The sequence below is a fragment of the Orcinus orca genome, chromosome 18 (genome assembly GCF_937001465.1).
Source record: "Orcinus orca chromosome 18, mOrcOrc1.1, whole genome shotgun sequence".
In the NCBI taxonomy this organism is placed as follows: domain Eukaryota; kingdom Metazoa; phylum Chordata; class Mammalia; order Artiodactyla; family Delphinidae; genus Orcinus; species Orcinus orca.
In genome coordinates this window covers 12,842,694-12,870,322 of record NC_064576.1, presented here as the reverse complement: position 1 = coordinate 12,870,322, position 27,629 = coordinate 12,842,694, and the positions used below count along the sequence as shown (strand labels likewise).

The following is a 27,629-nucleotide window of genomic DNA, read 5'->3' as shown; positions in this document are numbered from 1 at the left end:
GACTTCTTCATTCTCAGCCAACGTTACCTGAAATTGCTGAAAGAGCCGTGCTGTCTCAGGCCTCCACACCATTGCCCACACGGGCTCATCTCTCCCTCTGGGACTCTCCTATCGCCGTCTGTTAATAAATCTCGTCCTTTAAACAACTGCTGCACTCCTTGACCTAGGAAGCCATATCTTAACATTCCAAAGTAGGCGATGTGCTCCACGCCCCTTGTACTCACCCCATCAAAGCCCCATCCACTGAATTCCAGGTGTCAGTTCAGTTGCCTGGGTCCCTCACTGTTGCAGGAAGGGATTGTGCTCTCTGTCTTGTTTTACAGGTACTTGGTACATGATAGAACTCAGTAAATACCTATTGCAGAGGAAAAGGAAGGAAAGAAGGAAGGGAGGAAAGAAAGAGGGAGGGAGGGAGGAAGTTAGTTCAAGGTGGAATCAGAGCATTTTGGCTTTGTTAAGATGACACTGAATATTTTGGTAGGAGAAGAAACAAAATTGTTCTTTGTTTCTGTGGGGAAGGACGCACGTCCATATATGGGTGTGTATACACGCATACATGTATGTATACACGTATCCGCAGAAATGTGTATACATATACATATATTTATATGCATATACGTGTGTGTATATGCATCTGTATGTCTGCAAGTGTGTCTGCATGCACGCGTGCATATACACATGCATGGATGTGTGCAAGCATGCCTACACACCTATTCTAGTCTTCCTGGATCAGCCAGCAGCATAGCTATGCAACCCACGTATGCAAAATGAAATTAAGATGATCAGAACTTAAGGGGACAGATAAGGACTTTGAGCCAATTTTCAGCAAATGGTTATCGATGTTTACCTTTGAAGCCACGTGCACAGCATGTGCAGCTGGAGATGCTGTGTGGGCCACCTGCTACCTCGTACTTCTTCAATCATGCTTGATTACCAAGATGACGGAGAAAATTACCAGATAGCCCAGGCTGCTCTGTATTTTATCATTTAGTCTGTGTTTGGGCAAAGGAGTTCAAACCACGCATGTCAGCAGTATATACGACGGCCTGGGGCTCTGGCCACCTGCCGCAGCAGATCCCTTGCTTGGTTTCCATGTGCTCTGTAGCATGACAGAAAGCAAATCCAACTGGCCACAGTAGGTGACAGGAGCTGAAGCTCAGTCCTTCCTGAAACCGACCTGTGGCCTCGCTGATGCTGAGAATGTCCTGAATAAATTTTCCAGTTCCCTTGTCCTGTGTAAATAAATTTTTTAAAAAAAGAAACAATCAGCAGAAGTGAAATAGAAACATTTTACGAAGACCAGCATAATTATCGTCCCTTTCCTTTGGATGGTACGTCACAGTTTGTTCATCGTTTCGTATCTATCATTTTGTCTGTTCTCTAGAATAATAGAGGAAAGAAGACAGAATGTGATTTTTTAAAAAACGGAGATAATGCAAATAGAGAAGTGAAGTTAATTTCCCGTAAGTGCTCATGATAAGCCTTGAAAAGTCATGTTTATTTTGTATCACATATTTATTTATCCTGAAACAAAAGTTCAAAATAGTAGCAGAACAATGGGCTTAGAGGTAGAAGGGCTTTGAGTTTGTCCACATACATCTACTGGATTTGGGCGAGTCATTTGCTTTCTCTGGGACTGATATTCTCATCACTAGAAAGGAAACATCGGCCTTTTGCATGTCCAAGGAGATGGTATGTATGAAAGGACGTTATGAGTTATGAAGGACGGACTCCTACAGGGGGGTGACCACCAGTGTGGTGGGTCCTTATCATCTGCACTGATTGCTGGTCTTCAGAGGCCCATCTGACAGAGTCTGAAGCCCGAATCTGAATTTATGGTATCACTAGAATACATCTGCTCCTAACATCCCTTTGCAAACAGATTACGTATTCATAAATCACAAACTGGTTTCATCTTTCATTGTAACTTATCATCTCTTGGTTAAAATATCTTCTGCTGCTTTGATTATGGATAGCAACACAAAGTTTTAATGAGAGATGTGTACTTTCATTAAAAATAAGTCAAATGAAATTGAAAACTTTTGTTTACTTGGGAATCAAAATGCCTAAAATCAAGTCATGCTATTGTATACAGAACAATGGAATGACTGGCTCTGATAAAAGAGCTGTCACCTGAACCCTCTGTAGGAGCATTTTTCAGTTTACATGAAGATTGTGTTCTAGAAGTTCACGTATAAGTTTATACTTATTGAAATTTATAATTCAAGTCCCACAGAAAAACATGTTATCTGTGTCAGTCAGCCCACCAACGCCTATTGAATCACAGTGTGGGCAAAATGTAAGAGGAATAATTCTGCTATGTTTTGGATTAAAAGGAATCTCGTGGACTAGCACGGTTTTAATCTATTCACCGTTCTTGTGGGAAAATTTACTCATGAATGAGAACTCAGGATGCTGTGAGTACACATTCTCATTTTCAGAACAGTTGCAAAAGACACCCCCCCTGCCAATGAGAAGAGTCCCCTGGGGAAGGGGACTCCCTCTGCAGCTGTGCTGGGCACCTGGCACAGGATGAGAAGGGACCTTCCTCCATGCGTCTGCCATGGCGTCTCAAAGGAGAAGAAGAAAATGTTCTACCCACGCTTTGGGACTCAGCACAGGATGTTCTTATATATAGAACATTCATAATTTAGGTGTTTATAGGTCAGGGAGTGACTATGATGCATTTCCTAAGTTTTATTCCCTGCTATAGACATGTAAGACAGGCAGTCCTTAAGTATAAGATCTAAAAACCAGTAATCACCTGGCCCATGGTTAACCTCGTTACTATGACAGCTCGATTGGCCTTTTCAAGCTTAACATTCACATCCTCAAATGAAAGAAAACAATATGAGAAATTAACATCTTCAGTAACCGAGGCAGACCTGATATTAAAGGATATTTATTCAGGAAAAAAAAATCTTCATCGTTCATGCTTTCACAATGTACCAACTGCTTAATTTAGCTTTGATCTGACCCCATCTGTATTTTTCCAGCATAATTTTTGCTACTGGTATGGATATGACCCTGGGCTGGACCTGAACTGTCACTAGAGAAAATAAGATCAGACCTGGCCCACATGGCAGATGTCAAGTGGAAACAATCGGAGGCAGAAGTGAGACTAAATAACTTGGAATTGAAGGCTTGGTTTATACTAGAGCTTAAGAAAATAATTAATACTCCCAAGGTTAGGCCAGTCGGAAAACAGATGGAATTGAGCCCGTCAGCATAGACAAGGGTGCCCAAGAATAGCTGAATCTGAATGGGCTCGTGGGTACCTGGGCAGATGAGCTGCCCTATTTATTGTCCATGGCTTGGCAAGCAGGAAACCCAGCATCCTGAGAAGGGGCCAGGAAGTCATTATACACCAGAGGTTGGAATTACCCAGAGGTTAGAATTACTCCACCTGCAGAGATTCTGATTCAGTTGATTTATGGCAGGCCCAGGAACCTGTGGGTCACACTTTGGAAAACACTGTGCTAGGGAATACTATTCGATTTCACCCCGAAACAAGTAGGTCATCTGTGACACTGGTAAGTGAGTAAATTAAGATAAAGAGGAGGTGAAGTCAAAGTGTGTACGGATGCCCAGTATCAATCAGCAGGTTCACATGAAGCTTGACAGAAGCCATGGGTGAAGCCAGCAGATGAAGAATAAACACTTGGGCTTTGGTCCCAAGACAGCTTAATCAAGAGGGACTTGGTGGATATTTGGATGTGATAACTCTGCTGCCCGTTTCCCATCCAAGTCTGAAGAGCCCTGACAGGTTTTCAGGTGGATGGTTACGTAGAGGACAGGACCTTCTTTGAGAGAAGGCTGCAGGGAGGCACCTGTTGTGGAGGGCTGGACAGAACATAGATGGTCAGGAAGAGGTAGCAAGGGAAGGGAAAGCCAGCGGGTTAAAAAGGAACAGCAGCACCACTGTCCAGGGGATGCACAAGTTCTCCTAAGTACTGTCTTCCTTAGACAAGCCAGCCCTGGAGAAAGATCTACCCAATCAGCTGGATTTGGTTCTACCAGGCTTGGTTCACACCCTGAGGGCCCCTGGGATGGTTGAGGGCAAGATGTGGAACAGTGGGAAGGCAGGACCCTGAAAGGTATGTTTGATGGACATTGAGCTGGTAGGAACACGTGGACTTGCTGGTTTCTGCGGGGATTAAAGCTGACAGAGTGGGAAGGAAGCACAGTGCAGGGTTTTAAGAGGCATCTCCTGCAGCTGAACGGAGTTTACATCTTGGTGTTAGCGCTTTATGGCTTCAGAAACCGTGGGCAAAGTATTTGAATTTCAACTATTTTATCAGTAAAATGTAGATAATTACAGTTTCTACCTCTTGAGTTCTTGTGAGGATTAAATGTGATAACAAGGTAAAGTGACTAGAAATCACAGGGTAGATGCTACCCATGAGGGACGTTGCTATATGAAGAAGGTTTCTGTCTTCTTGGCCTTTTCCTGTCAATCAACCCTCCTTCTTTTCATGTGCTCCCTGACCACTGGCTCATTCCTCTTAGCATATACAAACGCGGCAATTTGCTCCACGTTTTAACACTCCAACTCAATCTGGCTTTAAAATGAGGCTGCTTGAAGGATTCAACTATACTCTGTCACTTCCTCACCAACCGTTCACTTCTGCCTCCACCCATCCCCCTTCAGCTGCTCTTGCCAGCGTCCCTGATGAGATGATGGCCAAATCTGCAGGTGCCTCTCAGAAGGTTGTGTCTAGGGCTCCTGGCCACCCCTGGCGCTCACCCACTGCTTTCTTCTTGGGCCTCCCTCCCTCCTTGCTGGCCATTCTCCCAGGCTCAACCGTCTCTCCATTTCATGAGCTATCGTCATACCTTCTCAATGTCCCGAAGCTCTCCCTCCACGGGACCACACTTCCATTGCTTGCCCTGGCTGTCCTCACTTCTCAGCAACCTTTGTCCCTATTGCAGTCATTTCCCCAGTGTTTTATTGCAGCCTTCTTAACCTCAGAACGTAAAATCTTCCAGTGACTGAAGTCTCCCTACCTTCCCCCAAGTCCCACACACCCCGCAAAGCTTAGTACATCCACCAGACCACAAGTAAGATTTTATTTCTACAGTGTAAGTGTCATGTTTCCTGTTCCACTCCACCCAGAGTCTCCAGAAATTAAAAGACCAGTAAGGCTGGAGCATTGCGAGAAAGGACAGTGATCTGAGATGGTGTCGGAGGGGTTACCAGCCGTCAGACCACGGAAGGCCCGAAGCCATGTACATTTCAGTAAGCGGCTTCATCAGTGACATGGCTGTGCAGGCCATAAAGCTAGGAGACATCTGTGATGAAATGCTGGCCACCATGTTGCACGGCAATGTTGTCAGAAGACAGAGCAGTGCTACCTCCAAAGTATACCCAGTTCTTGTTTCCCCTGCCACCATCCCAAGTCCCAGCCACCATGACTTCCTTCCTGAACAACTGCCGTATGCTTGGTTTTCTTGCTTCCCTTCTTGTCTGCCTGCAGCCCACTCTCTACCTAGCAGCCAGGGCTCTGTCACGTCACCTCACTGCTCACGGCCTTTAAATGCCTTCCTAGGGCATCTTCCATGAACCTGCAGCCCTTTAGCCCTGGACTTCGGGCCTTCCATGGTCTGGCGCCTGGTAACCCCTCCCACATCATCCTGGATCACTGTGCCCTCTCGCTATGCTCCAGGCTTACTGGTCTGTTAATTTCCGGAGTAGTGCCGGTTCCTCGCCTACCTCAGGGCATAACATTACCTGAATATCCTGGCATATCCTTCTGCCTGGAACATTCGCCCGGCTCTGTGTGTGACTGCCTCAGCTTTCAGGCCTTTCCTTCCATAACAGCTCCTTGGAGTGGTCTTCTCTGAACGCCCCGCCCAGAGTCCATTCCCCTGGCCCACAATTCTCAACATGCCCCTTATTCCCTCGGTAGCGTTAATAACAATTTGTACCTATTTTATCCATTAAAATTGTTTTCCTTTCAATGTCCGCCCTCCCATACCTCCTTTAGAATCTAAGTTCCGTGAGGATTAGGGACCCTTTCCATTTGGCTCCTGCCTATATCCTCAATGCCTAGCATCATACCCCGTATACAGGTAGGTTCCTTAAATACTTGTTAAATGACCAGAGGAATTAAACGGATTACAAACTTCAGTGATCTCCGGAGATTACACAGCACAGATCAAAGGCCTCGGCACGTGAGGCCCCTGCCCACCCATCCACGCCCTTCTCCTGACGTCTCTCTCCATTACTAGAGGCAGCCTCTCTCAGGATGGTTCTTCTACCTGGAAGACTTTGCCCTGTGCTTGTCCTGCTAGAGAACTCAGGCATCATCTCCTCTACCATTTCAGCTACCTCCCAGCCCGCCCCAAAGACGTCAGCTCACACCTTCCACTATGCATGGCTCCCTGTTTGGAACTATTTGTCTCTTACCAACCCTGCTCTCCTTTGGACTGTGTGGGCCTCAGGGACATATTATCTGTCACTGTATTGCCACAATCTAGCACCTTATGTAGCACATAATTGGCGCTCAGAAAAAAACTGTCAAATGAATAAATGAATGAATAAATAAATATCCCTCTTGGAAGGTTCTTAGAACAACTGCATTAGACTACTCATTTATTAGTCTTATTGAAGTTGATCATTTTAGACTAGAAATTCAATATGGCATATAGGGTGAATTAGCATGATGTAGGTCGTGGTACTAAAATGATACGTTATAGCATAATTATACCTGGTGTCAGATAATTAGATGTGATAAGTGACTAAAAGGTTTTAGGTACATTTTCACTAATGGTTGATTCTTGGTAATCCTGGACATATTTTTTTTTTTTTTTTTTGCGGTACGCGGGCCTCTCACCATTGTGGCCTCTCCCGTTGCCGAGCACAGGCTCCGGACGCGCAGGCTCAGCGGCCACGGCTCACGGGCCCAGCTGTTCTGCGGCACGTGGGATCCTCCCGGACCAGGGCACGAACCCGTGTCCCCTGCATCGGCAGGCGGACTGTCAACCACTGCGCCACCAGGGAAGCCCAATCCTGGACATTTTTGATATTGCCAATTGACGTGTAGCTTGGTGACGATCCATTTTAGTTGTGAGAGCCTCATATCCGCGGCACGTTGTTTTTCTCACTGATGGTACAGCAAATGCTATTTTATAGATTCATTACACTGGGCAGCATCAGTCAAAGGTAAGTGGAGGATAATCTCCAAGGAATTCCACAGTCCCAGCAAGACAAACGTGTACAAGCGGCTTCATTTGTTTCAGCCTAGAGAACATTAGTTTTCAAATAATTTTGACCTTAATCTTTCCCTCGCTGTGTCCTGTATCAGTCCCGTAAAACAATAACAAATATAAACCACCTTTTTGTGCTTTGCAAGGTTGAAACTCTGTGCATCCTCTGTGGACATGGCGGGAAACCTCAAAGACTGAGAAATGACTGTCTTAAGCGGGAGGTGGATCCAGTTGACATAGGATGCGAACAGGCCTGTGTAGAGCCTATAATTCATCAACAACTTCTGAACAGAAATATTCAGATTGCATTGCATTTGAAGAGCCATAGAAGGTGTTTTGGGAATCATAAGACCATACTGTCCCTACCCTTCAATTTTTTGTTGCCACTTAGAAATTACCTAGCACTCTTGTGTTCTTCAGGTGAGCAGAATCCAATCTAAAGGGTTCAGAAGACTTAATGAAGAAGGGACCGTCCACAAAGGTAAAGAAAGGCAGGGTAAAAGCAACCTATAAGAGATGTCGAGGCACCCAGGGATTATCAACAGTGGGAAGCCATTATCACCTTCAGGTCTGAAGGGGAGAAGCGAGGGACAGTGTTGCTGGGGCCACGGAGGAGGGGCCCACGACAGCAGCTGGTACCATGGCGGGTCACAGTCACTTCCAGAAATGCAACTGAAAACAAAGCAGGAAGATACCTCCTCCTGGGTGTCCATAGAGGATTAATTCCAGGGCACAGAAAGGTGAGGATGGTGGGGAGAGAAAAGCAGAAGAAGTAGCTAAATTCTACGATTCTAATTACCATGATCCCTCCCCACATACTTTCTTCTGAACCTTACGCATTTCCAAGATATTCTTTGCCACCATATGGTTCCAAAGCTCCATCTTTGAAAACCAGAAGCCTAGAAACTTGCTGTTTAAATTGAATGTCTCTCTAATGGGCCTTTTGTGATCTTTTTTATTCAGGTTGTTTACACAGACCAAGGGTCACCAATTACTTTGCCCCTAGAGCTAGATTGTGGAATGCCAGGAAATTGCTTTCAGTGATACTGCAAATTAAAAAGCAGAGTCACAGAACCTCAAAAGGCATTGATTATCCAGCCTGCTACTTGACTGGGGAGGTCAGATACCTCCCGTATTAACTCTCCCATCTGTAAGCTTGGCGAGAGGTTTTTCTCTAGCTTAAGTAACAAATATACTTTATTTCTCATGTAGATAAATTGTCTTGATATCATGCTTCTACTTTTATTTAAAAAAATGACTGTTCTTTGCATGCACAATCATTCTGCCTTGTACCCTACACTTTTACTGAATCAGAACAAACTGAAGAATGAATTCATAACCTCTGCAATAGATTCGTGTTTTTATAAGTGAAATTATCCATTACCCATCCCTGGTTAAAACATGAATTCTGGTATTCCTAGCTCTTGAGTTTCTATGTTTATTCCATTAGTGTGTCAAGCTCAGCTTTATGTTTATTCATTTTCCCAAAATAGTCTTGATAATCTCTTGAAAGTTTGCTGCTACGGTGGTTTCTTTTCCTTTGCCCTAGAGATAGTTTTTCATATGTTTAGGCAATTTTTTTCGTTTTGTTTTGTTTAGCCATTTTTTCTCCAGCCCGTTGTGCTCATTCTCTCTGCTTTCTCATACTCAACTCTCTTGATAAAAATCACATGAACGATATGTTTGCGTTCTTTGATCTACAAATGCACTACTACTTTATTTGAAGTATTTATAATTCCCCTAATTTTGATTTCAGTAATGTAATGTTTCTCTAGAGAATAATATTAATGGGTCTTTGGATTATATTGAGATCCAATTAAATTAGTTAAGTTTTTTTTTTAACTCCTTAAACATTTGCCTGACTTTTTATCCTTAATTCTTCTTTCTCTCTTTTTTTCCACTGTGGTTATGTATTGAGCCTCTACTTCTATCCTGGATACAACTGATAAACAAACACAGAGCCTGCTGTCAGGAAAACTTAGTGCAAACAAGACTCCCAGGATTGGGTCTCCCGCCCAGCCCTGTCCACGCAACTTCAGACTCTCCTTCATCTGCCTCCTCTCGAATGTCTAATGGGTATCTCACATTGAGCGTGTCTCTAACCAAACCCTTCACTTCCCTTGCCTCACCTGCTTCTCCCACAGTCTTCCGTTCCTCAGTAAAAGGCAACTGCATCCTTCCAGGTGCTCGGGCCCAAATCCCTGGAGCCATCCCAGGCTTCTCTTTTTCTACCACATTCCACAACAGTCCTTCAGAAAGACCCATTGGTTTTATCTTCAAAGCATATGCAGACCCTCCACCCTGATCCAAGCCATCACTGTCTCTCACCTACTGCAGTCAGCAATAGCTTCCTAATCAACCTCACTGCTCCCACCACTGCCCCAGTCATCTGCCCTCAATGCAGGACTCAGGTCACATCACTCCTCTGCTCAAAAACCTTCCAGTGGCTTCCCTTTTGACTCAGAGTAAAAGCAAAAGACCTTACAAATTGCTTGCATAAGATCCAACATGATTTGCCCTTGCTACCTCTCGGGTTTGTCGACCTCCCCTTTCCCCTTTGCTCATGCGTACTGGTCCTACTGGTCTCCCTGCTATTCCCGGAACAACATGCCGGGCCTCCTTCTGATTCAGGCCTTTGTACGCACTGGTCTCCCTTCCTAGAATACTTGTCCTCCAGAGCTCCAACAGCTGGCTTCCTTACCTCTTCCACATCTCTACTCAAGTGGCACCTTGTCAGAAAACCCTTCCCTTCCCTTCCTATTGAAAAGAGCAACCTCTCTGCTTGACAATTCTAATTGATCTTATTTTTCTCTGTAGCAACTACTGCCTCCTCACATATATTATATCCACTCTCTAATCTGATGTCTCCCCACTAGAATATAAGCTCCATGGGGGCAAGGTGTTTGCGTATTATGCTGCATCCTAGCATGAAGATCAGTGCCTGCCCCATATAGATTCTTAAGAAATAGGAGTTGGCTGAACACATAAGCATGGGCATGGATGACCACTGCTGAATGCAGAATGTGTAACTGCTATCCAAGACTCACGAGACGAGAGCTGTGCATGTGGAGATGAGAGGTGACTTCTGATGGGAAAGACCAAAGAAGGCTCACGCCTGAGGAAGCTCTGATCCACATTCGGATAGGATGGTTAAATCGGTTAACAGCTCAGGCTTCCTATCAGACACACCTGGATTCCAACTCCGACCTTGCCGCTTACGGCTCTGGTGACCTTTGGCAAATCTCTTCACCTTTCTCACCCTGCATTTTCTTAACTGGAAATGAGTTATAAGGCCTGTTTCCTAGAGTAAGGGGTGAATACAGGTCATGTTTCACAGGCTCGAAAAGCATATCTCCGCACGCGGTCACTCTTAGAGAAGCAAAAACTGGAGAAAGCATTCTAGGTATAGAGACCTGGAAAGGAGCCATAAGAGGTGGCGAAGCACAGGCTGTGGCTGGCGAAAAGCAGGATGGTCTGATCTTTCTGAACATGAGGGCCACGCACGGGGAACGTGAGATAAAGAGGAAGAGGTGATGGTTGTAGCAGACGTTTGAGGATCTTATATGGCAGCCATACCTGTGAACTTTATCTGAAGTCACCAAGGAATCGTCGAAGACATTGCATCGGGGCACAGCTGGAATGAGATGATCCGAACAAACCCATTCTAATCGGTGTGAAGGAAGGATTGAGGTATCCGCGTGCGAGTTGCCTCCGCAGCACGGAATTTAGAACGAGATAAACCTGGCCCCCAGACCTCGCTCTGCAACATTCTAGCAAGTTAATCTCTGAGACCTCAGTCTCTTTGCCTCCTTCCTGCAGGCAGTAAATGGTGCATATATCGCACAGCTGATACGAAGCTTCAATGAGTTGATGCACATAAAAAGCTTAGACTCTTCTGATATATGGGAAACACCTTGCTAGCTATTTATGGAGCCTTACTGGGTAGGGACTTTGGGAGAGAAAGATGAGGACAGATTCTAAAGACATTTTGCGGATCGATGCAAAAGGACTCAGATCTTGCAACTGCTTAGAAAAGAAGAGGATTCTGATGTTTTGCTCTTATGTGTCTGCATCAGCCAGTTGTTCTTAATTGCAAGTAAGAGAATCTCCTCTAATTGGATTAAGTGTTTAATCCTGCCTACCTAGCTTGTAAAATCTTCAGAATATACAAAGAAATAGGATTGGAGACTCTAACAGGAACAGTGCACAGAGCATACCACGAAGTCCCTACCATTGCCATGGGGAGCAGACACCACAATTCCCGCCTCAGAACTGGGCAACAGAAACCAGAACCTCTACCCTTGCTGTCCTGGAAAGCCAAAAGCATCCAACCGCCACTCTTGCCAGAAAGCAAGTTCCAAATGATACCTACTCTGTCCCATTAGTCTCCTTCAAGTGGAAGTCTTGCCTGGCTACAACTGATGGGTATAGATTATGTCAGACACCTTACTGGACCTGCAAGGAAGGTGCGGAAAGAGAGTTTCCTAGGATGAGACTAACCACGTGCGAAATTCCCCAGACATAGGAGATGTTTTTAAAAGATACTTGGAGGCCACAAATCATGACAAATGTCAATTTCTGCTGTTAACAGAAATTAGGAAGTCAGGAGAAAGAGTGTATTTGCTCGGGGAAAGGAGGTGCTGAAAAATTGAGTTTGGGGTTGAGATTTCACTGGAGTATTTGTCGGAATACATCTAGCAGACATGGGATGTGGATTTGGAATTCAGAATGGCATTATGGGGAATATAATCCCAAAGTGGAGATTGCTAAAGCAATGCAAGTTCATGAAATTGCTAAACTCTTAATGGGTGGTTTCTGGACACTTCTCCATGATTTTGTTTCTTTAATTCTGAGAATTTATTTATAGCTGATAAAGTGAAAATAAACAGTGAAGCTCAAAAATCTACATTGTTGGATTTCATCAACTGACAAAGTTATCTTCCTGTAAGTTCTCTAATGGGCAAATAATTATTTAATTCAACAATTATTTAATGAATTGTTCAAGTTTTTATTAGGATTATTTATGTTTGAATATATAATTAAGTATATAATGTAATCTAGGATTATTATTTACAATTCATTTAGTTATTAAATCAACTATTTTGTTATTTTATTAAATTAACTAATTATTATTACATAATAATTATTAGAATTATTCATTATTTAAAATTATTTAAGTTTTGATCTTTTAGTCTTAATGAACAGAATATTGATTAATAAATATCTTGGTGAATGAAGAAATATGAGTTACACTTTTATATGCAATATTCATACGGTTTTTGCCAATTTGGGGGACTTTCCATGAATTCTGGAGGATATTTTTTCTTTCAAGCACTGAATGAATTTTAGTTTCTGAATTGTTTTTCTACCTCATATGGTTAGTGAATCAGTCGAGGTTTGATCAAGAAGCAGAATCGCTACGCATGGTAAGACATAAGGGATTTGTTATAGGAGTTAGACCTGTCCGCAAGCGTGGGAGCTGGTGGTGCAGTCCCTAGGAGTTAGACCTGTCTGCAAGCGTGGGAGCTGGTGGTGCAGTCCCTAGGAGTTAGACCTGTCCGCAAGCGTGGGAGCTGGTGGTGCAGTTCCTAGGAGTTAGACCTGTCCGCAAGCGTGGGAGCTGGTGGTGCAGTCCCTAGGAGTTAGACCTGTCCGCAAGCGTGGGAGCTGGTGGTGCAGTTCCTAGGAGTTAGACCTGTCCGCAAGCGTGGGAGCTGGTGGTGCAGTCCCTAGGAGTTAGACCTGTCCGCAAGCGTGGGCGCTGGTGGTGCAGTCCCTAGGAGTTAGACCTGTCCTCAAGCGTGGGAGCTGGTGGTGCAGTCCCTTACTGCTGTTGGCTCTGCACCCCATGTCAAGCCAAAAACACGGAGCCTTTGGATCAGCCAGATCGGCAAGTGGGGAAGAAAGCTGGATGTGGCCGAGAGCAGGGAGCTGACACTGATGGACTGCAGCCCTATGAAGTCAACCGTAACCTTTGAGACCAGCTGGGGCCTGCACCTGTGTCTCAACCCCTGCGACCCCGATGCCGTGGCAGGAGAAGTGGGTGTCTCAGCGCAGAGGTGCACGTACACCTGCTCCATGCCTCGGAAAAGGAGAAGGAGCAGATCTCGCGGGAGCTGGAGGTGCGGTGAGTCTGGATGCTGTGCTACACCAGCCCCGCCTCCGGCTAGCGGGTCAGCAGTGATGTGCAAGGTCTCCCGCGGGGCCTGGAGCCTGGCCCTGACCTTCAGAGGGTAGGGAATATGGCTGCAGCTGCACTTCCCCTTCTCACTTCAAATGTCTCCGGTGACCAGCGCTAACCCAGAACCGTACAAGCAAAGGAATCTGGGAAAACACAGTTCCGGCTGAGCCAAGCTGACCCACCACAGTTGTAAGAATTTCTACTCAAAACATTTGCGTTTTGTATGTTATCTCTCTGTATAGAATGTTAATAGGCATTGGACAACAACAAAAAAGTCCTCTTGGATTGCATTGTTTTATGATTTTGACTGTAAAGAGTTTTAAATAAATTTTCGTCAGATCTCCTTAAAATTTGCAAGTTACTTATCCCTCAAACATGACTTGTATTTGAGTATCTTGTTTAATATTCTAGCACCTGCAGACAGCACTTAAAGATGAATGAAGCAGTTGTGGAGGGTTTTAAATTAAGTAGACATATTGAATCACTGTATGCTAGAGAAGCACTTTTCTCTGCCCTCTGTTCCTAGAGACAAGTTCCAGATGCATTAGGGAGGTGGGTTCCTTCCAGAACCTAGGCTGCCCAGCCTTCCGCCCTTCCGTCCTGCAGTACTAGATGCCCGTACTTGTTTCATTTAAACTCTACCTTTGTTTATGGAAGTTCATTATTCTTCATCCACCCTAGCCCTTTCCCCCTACTTTTGACCTCAGACTCTCTTCTCTCTCTGAAATTATTTCCTCTCTCTTTCTCATTAAGCTAATAGACTAGAAAGAGAGAGAGAAAAAAAAAGAAAGTTCTTTGAAAACCTCTTCTTCCTTGAAGCCCGAGTGATGAGCTTTTAATGATCTATCGCTTTCTTCTTGGTAAAGCAAGGCTGGGGGCGGTCAGAGTCATCTGCCCATTAGAAGAAAAGTGAAACTTCAAAGACCATCTTATCTTTAGAAACACATAAGCCCTCCTGTCTGAGTCTCACCCGAGTTTGCAATTATTTCTTTTTTTCCCATATTACGTAACAAAGCAGTCGTACTTATAATGTTGTAATTAACCTGCTTGCCTATGTTTTGGGTTCTGTGAAGAATAATAGTTTCATTTTACATATTATTAAAAGACTACTTTTAGACATATGTCTTGCTAGATATATAGGTAGGCACATTGATTGACGGATGCATAAATGGATGGGTAGATAGATAAATATACTGATTGTCAGAGGGGAAGAGGCTATTTGAAGGTATTTACCTATTATTCCTTTTTAACACCAATGACTCCACTTTTCAAGTTTAGAAAGACAGTCCACGAAGGAAACCATATTTATGAAATAAAATCCTTTTGGAATATATATATGTAAAATAACCTTCAGAAAGTTCTAGAATTTGAGAATTCCAAATTATGTCACTGATAGTTCAAATTCCTCTTTCATATATAAGAAACTGAGGTCCTAAGAGTATAAGTAGTAAACTTAAACATGGAGCCCAAACTTGAGAACTAGATTTTCTAAATCCTGTTGCTTTCTGCTATGCCACTTGGAGAAATACGTGGCCTCAGCAACTTGCATGTAAAGTAGCCTCATTTGCTCAAACACATTTAAGTGTCAATGCTGGAATACGAATGATGCCATTAGGGGTTTGGTAGATTTATTCCTTCATCTGTACCAAATCTTGTCATACCTATAAGATTATGGCCTTGTAGTTAAACTACAGCTTGAGACTGGGTATTTGTTGTTTTTAATGAATTATTGTTAATACTTTTAGGTGTGATAATAGTATTGTGGTTATAGTTTTTAAAAGTCCTCTTTTAGAAATACATAATGAGATGTTTATTGATGAAATGATCTGGGTGTCTTGGACTTGCTTCAAAGCAAAATAGTGTTGGGGGAAAAATAGATGAAACGAGACTAGCCTTATTTGGTAATTATCGAAACTGGGTGATGCATACCTAGGAGCTCATTATACTATCCCTTCTACTTCTGTTCATGTTTGAATGTTTTCACAACAAAAAGTTAACTTAGAAAAAAAAAGCACTGTCACTGGAGCATTGAGGTGATGAGCATAGGCTCTGGAGGGGAGCCAAATGAGGGAGATTTCAATTCCAGATCTGCCACTTACTACCTCTCCATTTATAGAATGCATGTCAAGTAGCTTCCTCATAGGGTTATGAAAATTAAATGAGATAATACATATAAAACCCTTAAAACAACCCCAGCACATCTGTAATCCCTCAAATTTTACCTAGTATACTATTGCTGTGATTGTTGTTATTTGAAAAGCTGCCTTATCTCCATGGCTTTCTGTTCCTCCACACCTACTGCAATGGTTAAAAAAGAAATGTGACATGAATAAAAGATGTGAATACTATTATCCTAGGTTCTGAGATAGAGAGAGTTACTCACCGGAGAGAAAGAGTTACTCACTGAAGTTTTCAGATGACGAGTGGCAGAGAAGTCGAAAGGTTCAATTGCTGACTGCAGAAAGGAAAAGAAAAGAAATGTTCTTGATTATAAAGATGAATCTTTACCAAAGTCCGAGCAATCTTATATCTTACACTCAGCTGAGAAGTGGGCAGCACAGGTGGCCTTGGCCTGGGGCTGGATGTGTGGTCTGTTGCGGCCGGCAGATTCCATTCATTGCCAAAGGAATTGCTCGGTGCAGACTCCCTTTGGCTTCTCTTCTCCTTCTGTGCTTGTGTTTCTGCCTCACTTCGTCCACCACTGATTTTCTTGTCTTTTTTTTATGGAGAAGTGACATGCTTAGAGTGATGGGTAGACCAGAAGGATTTGTCTGCCAGGGCTGTTCTGGAGATGGGAAAGCTCTAGGAAAGGATGCCTTTAACCAGAGTCAAGGAAGCCGTACCTTTTTCATAATATAGACCACTTTCCATAAGAAGGTCAAGACCTATTGCTTTGCAGACGACTTTGGTGGGGGATTGGGGTGGCAGGGTCATCATCAGGACTTAGCCAGTGCCCATTTGAAACACTGCTAAGTGCAGGGATGTGGAAACAAAAACCTGGTATGTTTTCATTGTTAAGGGTAGAGGTCCTTGTTAATTCACATATACATTGTTCAATGCAAAACAGTTCAGTAATTCTATGATAGAAGCCAAAGTCTTTAGAATATCATAGGGGTCTCTACACTGGAGCACCACTGGCCGTCACCCCCCAACCCCACATTGTAACTGGCCTAATCTCTTCTCGACAGCTTCCATTGCCAGCCCAATGTGCTCCAGGTAAGCACACCCCTACTTCAAGCTGTTTGTGCTTGTTTTTCCTCCACCTTGAAAACTGACCTCTTAGGGGTCACTATGGCTTGTTTCCTTAGTGTCTAATCAAATACAGCCTGCTTGGGGTGGCCTCCGCTGACAACCTGTCAATGCAGTAAACCACCACCTGAATCTGCATTCATTACCCCTTTTCTGTGCTTTACTGTTCTACGTAACATTTAGCATCTTTTAACACATTATGTAATTTACTTACTTATTTAGAAAATGATGGCTCTCCTCCCACCCTACGAAGGCGTGTATATATTTGTGTCTGCTTTCTTTTACGGATCGCCAGTGCCTCGAACACTGCCTGGCACGTAGTCATTGTTTAATTGAATGAATAAATAAGGGAAAGAAATGCTGAAAAAACTGTAGAACTTGTCATCACAAGGTGTTGCTCATTCATTTTTCACTGGCAAAGACCAGTTCCCTCTTCTGCCTGCCTACGTCTGTCTTCTGAGTCTCAGCTACCTGCCTGAGGATCTCATTTACCCCAGACAGTCACAGCAGTGACGGATGTCCCCTTTCTAAGAGAACTGCCATGTCACCACCTCCTACAGCCCACAACATGAAATCATCTGACTTCAGTAAGTCCTACTTTTCCACATGTGGAGTAGAGGCTGCAGTGAGTTACAGGGTCTCAGAGCTTAAGCAGAGAGTTTTAAGATCTATGCTTGGATTTAATGCCTTGACCAGTTATTAAATATCTTAGGAAAAGGCTTATCTGAAATAATAAAACATCCATTTAAAACATTTTTCAAAAACATTCAAAAGAAGGCAATTTTGGTAATTCCTTGGTGGTCCAGTGGTTAGAACTCCTCGCTTTTACTGCCAAAGGCGTGGGTTCAATCCCTGGTCGGGGAACTAAGATCCCACAAGTTACACAGCGCAGCCAAAAAAAAAAAAAAAAAATCAAAAGAATACAAGTTTGTTATTCTAAGTACATAGAAGCAACTCAAACTGTTAACAAAGTATTATCAACATGAGGAGTTCCTAGCTTTGTTTCTTTGAACAAGTAAAGTACATTTATTATGGAAGCATTTATCTGCATAAACTGTTTAAATATACTGTTTAAGGAAGAAAAAAACTTTCTTAAGAATGTTGAAAAAACTTTTAAAATTATGTAGCAGTTGAATGATGTATCGACTTATTTAGGAAATCTCTTCTTCGAAGGAGGAGGAAGGGGACTGCAGCTCCACCAACGTCAGCCTGCTCGCACATGTGCTACATGTCGACACCCCAAGTCCACGCAGTTGCCTGTACAGCAATTCAGTGGTTTCCGTAATGTTCTGCATATAAAGTAAATGACGGAAGCACAGCGTTCCCCTTGAACTCTCCCCTTTGTCAATGTTCTTCTGTAACAGTGAGTTGGGATCTATGAGTCTTGCATCTGATAACAGAGTATCCTCTTAAAAGACTCTGCATCTGACATTTAGGTTGGATTACAACTTATATCAATTTCCCTCTTGTAAGAAGAAAACTCTCACTCAGAATAAGATCTGCCAGAAGGTGACAGCTGTTTTTTGTTGGATGTGAGTTTAAGTAAACAGTTAAGACAGTAGAGCTTTTACTAAGATGATTTAATAAAGCTCATTAATGTGCTGATTTACATAGCTGACCCGAATAGAATATGACATTCATCTCTCTGCTGCAGCAAAGTGTCATCAAGATATATTAATGTATTAAAGGCACTGCCAATGTTAAATTTTAATTCTAAATGTAATCAACCTTTATGATGGAGGACAACACAAAGGGAGAAATATTGGAAATAGTTCACATGTATTTTCCTTTGTTTTTAACCCATATAAATTGCTCAGTCTACCTCGTCAGGAAAGTATTAATAGCATTTCCATTGGTATGGGAAAAAAAAACTGAGTTATTTTCGAGATTATAGATCAAAGCTATTAGATCAATCAATATAAAAGCCAGTGAGTAGCTAGAGAAGAGCTTTAGCTCTCAGTAAGCATCCGCTTGTCTCGCTCAGCTGTATCCACAGTCATGAGTCAGCAAGAAAGCATTTGACCCAGCAAAACTCACCCCTGTGTCTGAATCGTGATCCATAACAATTCTGAGCCTCGGAGCACAAGCCACTTGGATATTTTCTATTTTCTAGTTGAATGCTCAATGCTCTCACTCTTCACCGCACAGTGACTGAGGGTATCATAGAGTCCACCTGACAAGTATGCGATTTTTCACATATTAAGACCTCTTAGTCCCCCTTCAGCTTCAGGGGAGAGGAAGGAGAGAGGGACTCTATTTTACATTTGATCCCAGCAGTTCCTGACAGTTCCTGACACAGCCTTGGCTATGAAACTTGTAAAATTTGAGAATTAAGCTGTGAATAGTAATAATAAAAATAACTGGCAACATCTATTGTTTACTCAAATAGTGACGGGAAGTATTCAAAGTATTTTCTGAACACCAATTCCTTTAATCCTCCCAACAATCCCATGTGGATTACTATTCCCTACTGCAGAGATGAGGAATTGAATCGGAGGCACAGGGAACCCCAGGCAAAGTCACAGCCAATCAGTGGGAGGGATGGGAAGTGGACTTGAGGACTGGTTGGAGCCTGCACTCACCACTGCACCATGGTGCCTTTTCCACAGTAGCGATATTAGCAAGTGTAAGATGATACCAGAGGTAATGAAATGGAAGAGCAAGGGGTTTGGAGGCAGCCATGTGGGTTCAGGTGAAAGCTGTTCACCGAATAAACAGCGTGGGCTAATGCAAGCTATATAACTTCTCTAAGCCTCAATTTCCCCGTATGCAAAATGGGTTTAATAAAACAGGGCCAGGTAACAGGCTGACCTTCCCTGAATTCCCTTGGTCACCTGTCTGTGGCTCCTTTCCCTCTACTTTGCTGTCTCCCTAGGCCCCCAGCTCCCTCCTTCTCTTTCTTGTATGCAGGCTGTTGCGAAGCTCAACTCATTATACGGTGAAATCCTGTGAGGTGCTTGGGAGAACCTGTAAACGGTCAAGGTTGTGCTGTACACATTATTATGGATGCTACAACCTAGCTAAGCCAATGAGGGTGAGATCAGGGAAGAGTCTTACATCATGTTGAGAAGCAATGTTTGTAGAACTTGTTCTTCTGTAGACTAATATTTCCCGAAGTGCATTATTGTTACTAATAGGAGTTACCAAAAATAAATAAGTAAACTTGGGGATAAACAAAATTAAACAGATTTATTTCTTGCAGGACTTCTCAAAGCCTTTGGTATGCTAACACACTATGTGAATCTCCAAGTGGACAATGTAGTATGCAGTGTTTCCCAAACAAATCTAGAAAGGAATCCATTTTTATTTCCCCAGATCATCTTGCAAGACCAGTACTGAGCAGGAAAAAACTGGGGAAGGTTTTGGGCTTCGGTGACACCAACGAATAGATGTAGAACTCAATGCTGAGGATTGTTTCTGTGACTTAGGGAGTGGAGCAATGAGACTAACCCTATACCGCTGATTCCTTTGTAGAGCTGGAACTCAAACCTTTTGAGGAAGCTGCAGCCTGGCCCAGATTGTACAACAGAACTAGATTGTTCCTAGGACTGTAGAAGTAAGAGCTGATTCATGGATTTATTTTATCAATCTCCTGGGACTTAGAAACCCTAGTTATTAGTCCTTAGGCTATTAGGAGCAGTGTAGAGAAGTCTCAGTTGTAGAAGTATATGGGTCAGGGGCTTAAGAAAGATTTGAAAAAATAATGACAAGAGGGCTTCCCTGGTGGCGCAGTGGTTGAGAGTCTGCCTGCCGATGCAGGGGACACAGGTTCGTGCCCCGATCCAGGAGGATCCCACGTGCCGCGGAGCGGCTAGGCCCGTGAGCCATGACCGCTGAGCCTGCACGTCCGGAGCCTGTGCTCCGCAACAGGAGAGGCCACAACAGTGAGAGGCCTGCGTAACGCAAAAAAAAAATAATAATAATAATAATAATAATGATTTACAGAAGACTAGAAAAGAGTCAGGGGAGAAACACAAAGATTATCTAAAAGTGGTAAATCTGTGACCAGCCCCTATTAGTGTCTACCACCCCAGTCTTAATCTGAAGATGTTAACCGGGCAGACACGTACGGTTGAGCAGGTTGTGTACCGCATAACTCCAGGGGAGCACATATTTTATGAATGGTGAATGCAGAATGTTGACTACAACCTGAATAAAGCCCTGGAGATCTGCCACACATAACCTCCTTGGTCACACACAGTGGCCCTGGACATTAACCTCAGCGACTAGGTAAACTAACGGAAAATGTGTTCTTACAAAATATTTATTTGATTTGTCAAGCTGTATCTGGTTTGTCCATTAAGCAGAGTTCTTAAAGTTGGGGGCAGTAAAATCAAACAGCTACCCAAGCAGCTAGAAACACACAAGAAATGAATTCAAAATACCATAAAGATATGATCTGAGTAATTTAATTATGAGTTTAAAAATTAAATCTCGGTATTTCCTTTAGAACATTTCAGGAAGTGCTCTATATTTTCATGTTTTCAAGACAATCCCTTTCCTTATTATTTTCCTCTTCATGAGCAAGAGAACCCACCAAAATTTCACTTGCAAACTCCCCACTAAAACATGGCAAGTGAGCATGAATCTTTGCTCAAGTTTCAGGATTAGACTGTGTCTGAGTGTTTGTGCCACTGAAGGGCCTAAACTTTACACAGAATCTGGGTTCACCACCCACCTCAGCCACTAGGTTCTTTAGAGACCCAGGATGAAGGCTTCAACCTTCGGCATCTCAGTTTCTCCACTTGTAAAATGAAGGTAAAGGAAGTGACCTCCCAGATTGAGTACAAGTATGAAGTGAAAAATGATTGTAAAGTGCTTTTCGAAACAGAGTGTACAATGAGTGCTTGATAATAATCTTTCCAATACTGAAGACATAAAGATAAATTAGGCAGCCCTCTTTTCTCCTCTGAGAACGATAGAATCCGTATTTGGGTGTCAGGATAATTAGGGCAATAAGTACTTATTAGCTGATTCAGTATGAAAAATATGCTCTAATTGCCCATTTGGTGAAATTTACATTTTTCTTGAAGTTTGGGAATCTTTTGTTTCTCTATTTTCAATGTTAAAAAGTCCTTTACGAGGAAAATGTTGATTTCTAACCAAAAGGCAGTTTCCTCATTATATTTAGATGTGAAATCTCGAGAATGGAGAGTTTTTTAAAGTATGGTCCAAATTATTAGCTCAGCAATGTTATGTAACTCAAAGTATATATAAAGCAAAGTTATAAATGCTTAATTATGTTAAAAAATATTTATGCTTTAAGATTAAAATAGATTAAAAATATCATCTGTGCTTCTTAGTCAGGGATCCAGGAAACTGAGAACTTTTGAAATTACTTCTGGAACGTGACGGTTAATACGTGATGAGAACTCATGAAGGAAGTCTTTGTTTGTAGCAGAGCTTGTGGTTTTGAAAGCTGAGCACCTGCTTTTGCCAAGGTGTTGCATGTATGTGGATAGTGTGCTACTCATTGATAGCAAATTTTTCCTGTAGATATATACAAATATTTACTACTGTAAATAAACATAGCTTAAATGATCCTACACGACTGCGAATTTTTTAATGTTATTTATTTTGAGACCACAGTGAGTATTTAAACTCTTAAGTGGAGGAGTCTCAGACCAGTTTCTGGTACAGGAAGGATTTCTGGCTGCTGTAATTCAGCCAGTTGGGTGTATGGAATTTTTGTGTATGAAGGAGACCAGGGGGAGGCGCCTGGGGCAGAGATGCAGGGAATGGGGGCCAAGTATGCACCCAGTGCATAATATGACACCCTGTAATCATCCTCACTGATATTTTGAGGAAGTACAAACTTCCAGAGGGTTAAAATCTCTTCTGCTTTCATAAAAGCCAAGCATTGTGTTTCCTCGCCTTCAAATAAGGGGCTAGAATCTAGATGAATAGTAAGATATCTTCCAGCCCTAAGGATTCATGATTGTAATCTCACCATAATCGCCTCAGGACTGGGCTCCTTTGCAAAATAAAATAATTCCATTTGTAAGTGATCAGGCTTGTTGGGGAGGCTGGCAATCCAACGGGCTGGGGGGCACAGAGAGGGAGCTTGTGGGCATCAGCATGACTCGGGAGATACAAGGGTATCTTAGGCAAAGCTGTAGCAATAATTGGAGTGAGTCGAAAAGGAGTGAGTCGAAAAGGATCAATTCTTATTTTGTTTGGCTGTAGACGAGAGACCTGCTAACAGAGTTCAGGATTATGACTCAGTGAATATTTAAATGTGGTTATTTCTTCCTTTCTCATTAAGCCTTTTAGGTGCAGAGATCTACAAAGCATTGAGATTTAAAGGTCTGAGATTTTAGAGAAAGAACACAGTGACATGAGACCGGAATGATGTAAGGTGATGACATCAGCACCAGAATGCTGTTGCTAAGGTGAACCTATTTTTCTCTCTGATCCAGATGGAAGGCTAAATAATTGCCCATTTCTGGTAAAGAATCTATCCATGGCATTTTCCCTTTTCTGTAGCAGATGAAACAAAGCCAGATGCTTTCTCTTTGCACAAATTATTTCTTAAAGACAAAATTTTTATTACAAAACATACCACCTGTTCTTCAAAGAAAATTCGGAACACTTTATATAAGTTTGAAATTTTGATGATCAAGAATATATACTGAGATCTAAATGGATTATCTGAATGAGATGATGATTTGATGAATCACCCTAAATTTAGTGAAAAGAAATAGGGAAACATCTAGAAGGGAAAAGAAAGATCTGTCACCTTCAGATTGTTGACAGAGGGAAGGCAGTGAGGGGAGTCCTGGGTTGGAAGACAGAGAGAGAGAAGACACCGTTTTAAGGCTATGGACTGAGTGAAACTGAATAATGGATTATGCCATTAGTACGGAGAGAACAGGGCAGAGCCGAGAAAACCTATGAAGAAACAAGGGGTGGGATTCAGCGACAAGTTGGAGGCCAGAGCAGTTGAACACAGAAGTCCCTCCTACATGAAGGTCTTCCAGAGTTCTCCCTGGAGTTTGCATCTTCCGCTGGAGCAAGTTTCTCCAGGGATCCATGACAGACTCCCCCAACCCTGCAAATCTCGGCTCAAGGGACACTTTCTCAAGGAGGCCTGTCCTGCCTACTTATTGTAAGATGGTCTGGTCCCCTGCACCGTGTCCTACTTTTCCTTTTTCTTTTATTTTTGTAACAACACTTGACACCTTCTAATTTACTGTATGATTTTTCTTTCTGTTACTTTTAGAGCAGCATACTGTAGTGGCAAAGAAAATGCACTCTGAAGCCAGCCTGCTTGGGACAAATGGGCTCCACCGCTGACTCGCTGTGTGGCCCCGGAAAGGTTCCTTAACCGCGCAGGTGACTTTTCTCCTCTGTAAGGTAAGGCTGGGATAATAGTAGCATGTATTTCATAGTGTTGTGCTCAACATAGTAATTGCTATGTAAATATTTAACAATATTACAATATTAGTATTGTTAGTTAACCATATTAAATATTATATTAATATTTACTATGTAAATAAATTGTATCTACCCCCTCCAAGCCCCCAAGACTATGGGAAATCCTGAGAAGCACTTGTCATGAGTGACATTTGATGGAGGAGAGAGATGAATAACACATTTTCCAGAAACTGGTATTTTCGTTGAAGCATAGAATTTAGGTGGGATTACGATTTGGAAGGGTAGTTCTGCCCGTAGGTCACTGGACAACCACCAGGGGCCCTCTGCTGGCCAGAAAAGCCTGGGCAAATGGTCTCCAAGATTTGACCAAGAAGGATGGTTGTGAAGGTCTGGTCCAGCCAAGACGTCCTGGAGCCACAGGGGCTTCCAGGTAACTGTGGTCCCAAGAAATGAGTAGAAAGTAGCACTGGAGACGTGGTAGATGCCTCACAAGTTGTCAGCAAAGTTGAGGACCTCTATAGAGTAGGAAGATCTGGCACCAGATAAAAGATGTTGAGGTGAATGAGGTAAGCAGATATGGGCATGGCCCAAAGAACGGGACAAGAAAAATAAAAAAAGATTTATCTGGGCCAATGTTCCCCAAAATGCATCACCCATATAGTTAGATGTTACACCATACTAGTTAGATGTTTTTTAATTAAAAGGGTCTGTGGTAAAATAAATTTTCAAACATGGCAAACTACAAACTACTTGGAGATTCACAAAGCATATTCCTAGAATTAAACCTCTGAGAAGTCCTTTGATGAAAGCACATGCTTAACTGGTTATTCCAACATTTCTTGAACTTACCTGTCTGTGACCCTTTTCTTCAGGAACATTTTGAGATCCGTAGATCTTGCTTTGGGGAACCTCTGTGTAATTCTTCAAGCTCCTCGGGGTCAGGTCCTACTCATCTTTATATCTTCCATATCTCAGTTGGAACCAACGCATAGCAAGTATTTCATAAATCCTAATCAGATGAGTGAAAAAGCAAATCTAGGTAGAGTGGCTGTCCTGGGAGAAACTGGAAGAGATGGAGATGGGAATGAGGGCCTTGAAAAGCGTCCCATCAAGGAACGTCATATTGTACTATATCAAAACTGGTTGTATTTATTTTTAAAATCAAGCTTGCAATCAAAGCTGCACTTACACACATGCCACCCTTCATTTCCCACAACTAGCTCATACTGGCACTCCAGGACAACAGTTGTCTTCTCTAGTCAACAAGCTCATGTTCTCCTGCTGTCACAGAGGTTCACCCAAGAATTCACCAAGATCTTTTTCTCAAACTCACCACCCACTTCTCAGCCTTTTGGAAAGGAGGTTATTCCCATTCCATTCAAGACCCTTTCTAGTGATCTGGGCTGCTCATTGAACATAAGAAACATGACATCCCAACTCTGCCAGAGCTCATACTGTCAGGTGGCACAAAGTTGCACCCTCAATAGCCGGTCCTGACTCATCCCTGGTTTGCACACATGTGGCTCTAATGACCCTTGGAAGGCCCTTAGGAAGTGCCACTCCAGCTTTGATGGTTTCCTGTGTCTCAAGCACAATTTCCTACTTACCCTGTGCCACATTTCAGTCCTCTCATATTTTATTCATTTACTTAATGAATATTTATCATCAGTCCCATATGTCAAGTATGTGGTAGGCGCTTGGACTATACCAATGAACAAAACAGGGAAAGCCCCCTGCCCATGGGTGCCTACATCCTAGTGGAGGAAATGGACAACAAAGAATAAATATCAAGTACATTATATATTATGATGAAAGGTGACAGGTGCTATGGAATCTCCTTCCATCCAGTTGCTATTAGACCCCAGTCCAGCTTGACCCTTCAGTCAGGAGATGGTCAGGAGGCAATGGATGGGCAAGTCTTTCAGGTAATCCAACAAGGGGAGCATGCCAGCCCCCTCTAGCATTTCAGGTTTGGAGGATTCTCTGTCATACACACCACTTTACTATAAGGAGGTGGAGACAGGGTCTAAGAACAGTCACCCTTTCTTATAGGTGAAGGGTCAAGTTATGGTGGCCACAACAGGAAATATGAGGGAAGGATGGTGATCCACCAGCTAGCCTAGAAGAACAATGGAGATGAGCTGCAAAAGATGTGTGTGGTCTTAATGAAGAGGAATTATAGGAAAAAGACTCATTGTCTCTTCCTCTTTGCACTTATTTTCAGAATTCACCATTTTGAAAGGCAAATGGTCACTGGCAAGTTGTCCCCGTGAACAGCTGGCAGCATCAGCATCCTCTTTGTCCCATCACGTTCTTCTCTATTTGACCCACAAGCATCTGAAATTCTGAGGACCATAAGGTTCATCCACTACTCAGCAGCTTGTTTTCAAATGACCTCGGTTTCAGGGCTGGACATGTCCTGACCTTGTCTTTGCAACTCCAAATGCCTTTGGGCCTCAGGACAGGAAGCCTGATGCAGCCATCACACCAGAAAAAAACACTGGAACAGATGATGTTGGCCAACCTGTTGCGACCCTTGCCTTAGTGCCATGGTTCCCAAATTGAACCATGAGTCACCCTGGGAGACTGCGGTGAACACACATGGGTTCCATGGAATATTTTATATTTCCAGGGGAAACACAGAAATATTTAGCATTTGTCAGAAACTGTGCAAACTACTAATTCAAAGTAATGCAATTCCAATATTAGAAACACACTACATTCCTTTCAATGGTATATATATCTTTGCAAAGTTGGACTTGCAGCAATTGCTAAGAAGAAAAGCAAGTGCAACACAAAAATCAATGTGGAGCAGGAAACGAGAGCAGTGCTTCACTCTTATTTCAAGCTTTGAGAATTGCAGGCAGTGCCCAATAGGCATTCACAATTCATTAATAACTAATTAAGGTTATTTAAGAATGAAATAAAAATACTGTTTTTTCTTTTAAACTTTTTATATTAACTTTTCAATCATCTACAAACTTGTGAAAACATAAACTCTTACTAAGTTGTTAGGATCTAGTTAATAAATAGAACAATTAGGTGTTTCTTTTGGCCTAGGAGCATGGTGAAAAAAATACAAGAAACCAAGAAAGTCTGGAAATCTCTACTTTAGTCCATTACCACATAGACTCCTCAGTGAAATATTGCTAGAATTCTAGAAACTAAAAATGATGATGCCGATGATGATAACAGCAGCAGTAATAACAGTCGTAGTTAACATATATTGAGCATTTATTATGTGCCATGTCTATGCAAAGGATTTCTCAGACAGTATTTTATTTATATGCTTTACGCAATTTATTTTGTTTTAACCCAGAAATGTTAGTCTTAATTTTTCCCCAGGCCTGCTGCCCCTGGACCTACAGAGAAAATTTAGGAACCAGTTGAACTTTTTGTAATAAATTTGATTGAAAACGCTATAACTTTTTTTCTAATGATTATAAAACAAATTTTCTATTTCCTACTGCATTTTCGACAATCCATGTATTAAAAAAAAAACTACCAGTCCCTTCTAAGTATGTAAATTTTCTTCAGATTCATAAATAAAAATCCACCAACCAAAATTAATTCAGCATTGCTCCATGCTTGGCAGTGTAGAGGATGCAAAAGG

General features: G+C 42.5%; 1 long non-coding RNA gene across 1 annotated transcript; it reads right to left on the bottom strand.

Annotated features, from left to right (window-relative positions):
• LOC125961949 (uncharacterized) lies at nt 1–25,075 on the bottom strand. The gene is made up of 4 exons (XR_007473143.1): nt 24,866–25,075; nt 15,795–15,845; nt 848–1,232; nt 1–355 (listed from the first exon to the last, which is right to left on the bottom strand). It is a non-coding gene; the product is annotated as an uncharacterized LOC125961949 (long non-coding RNA).
• Nucleotides 25,076–27,629: the final 2,554 nt, after the last annotated feature.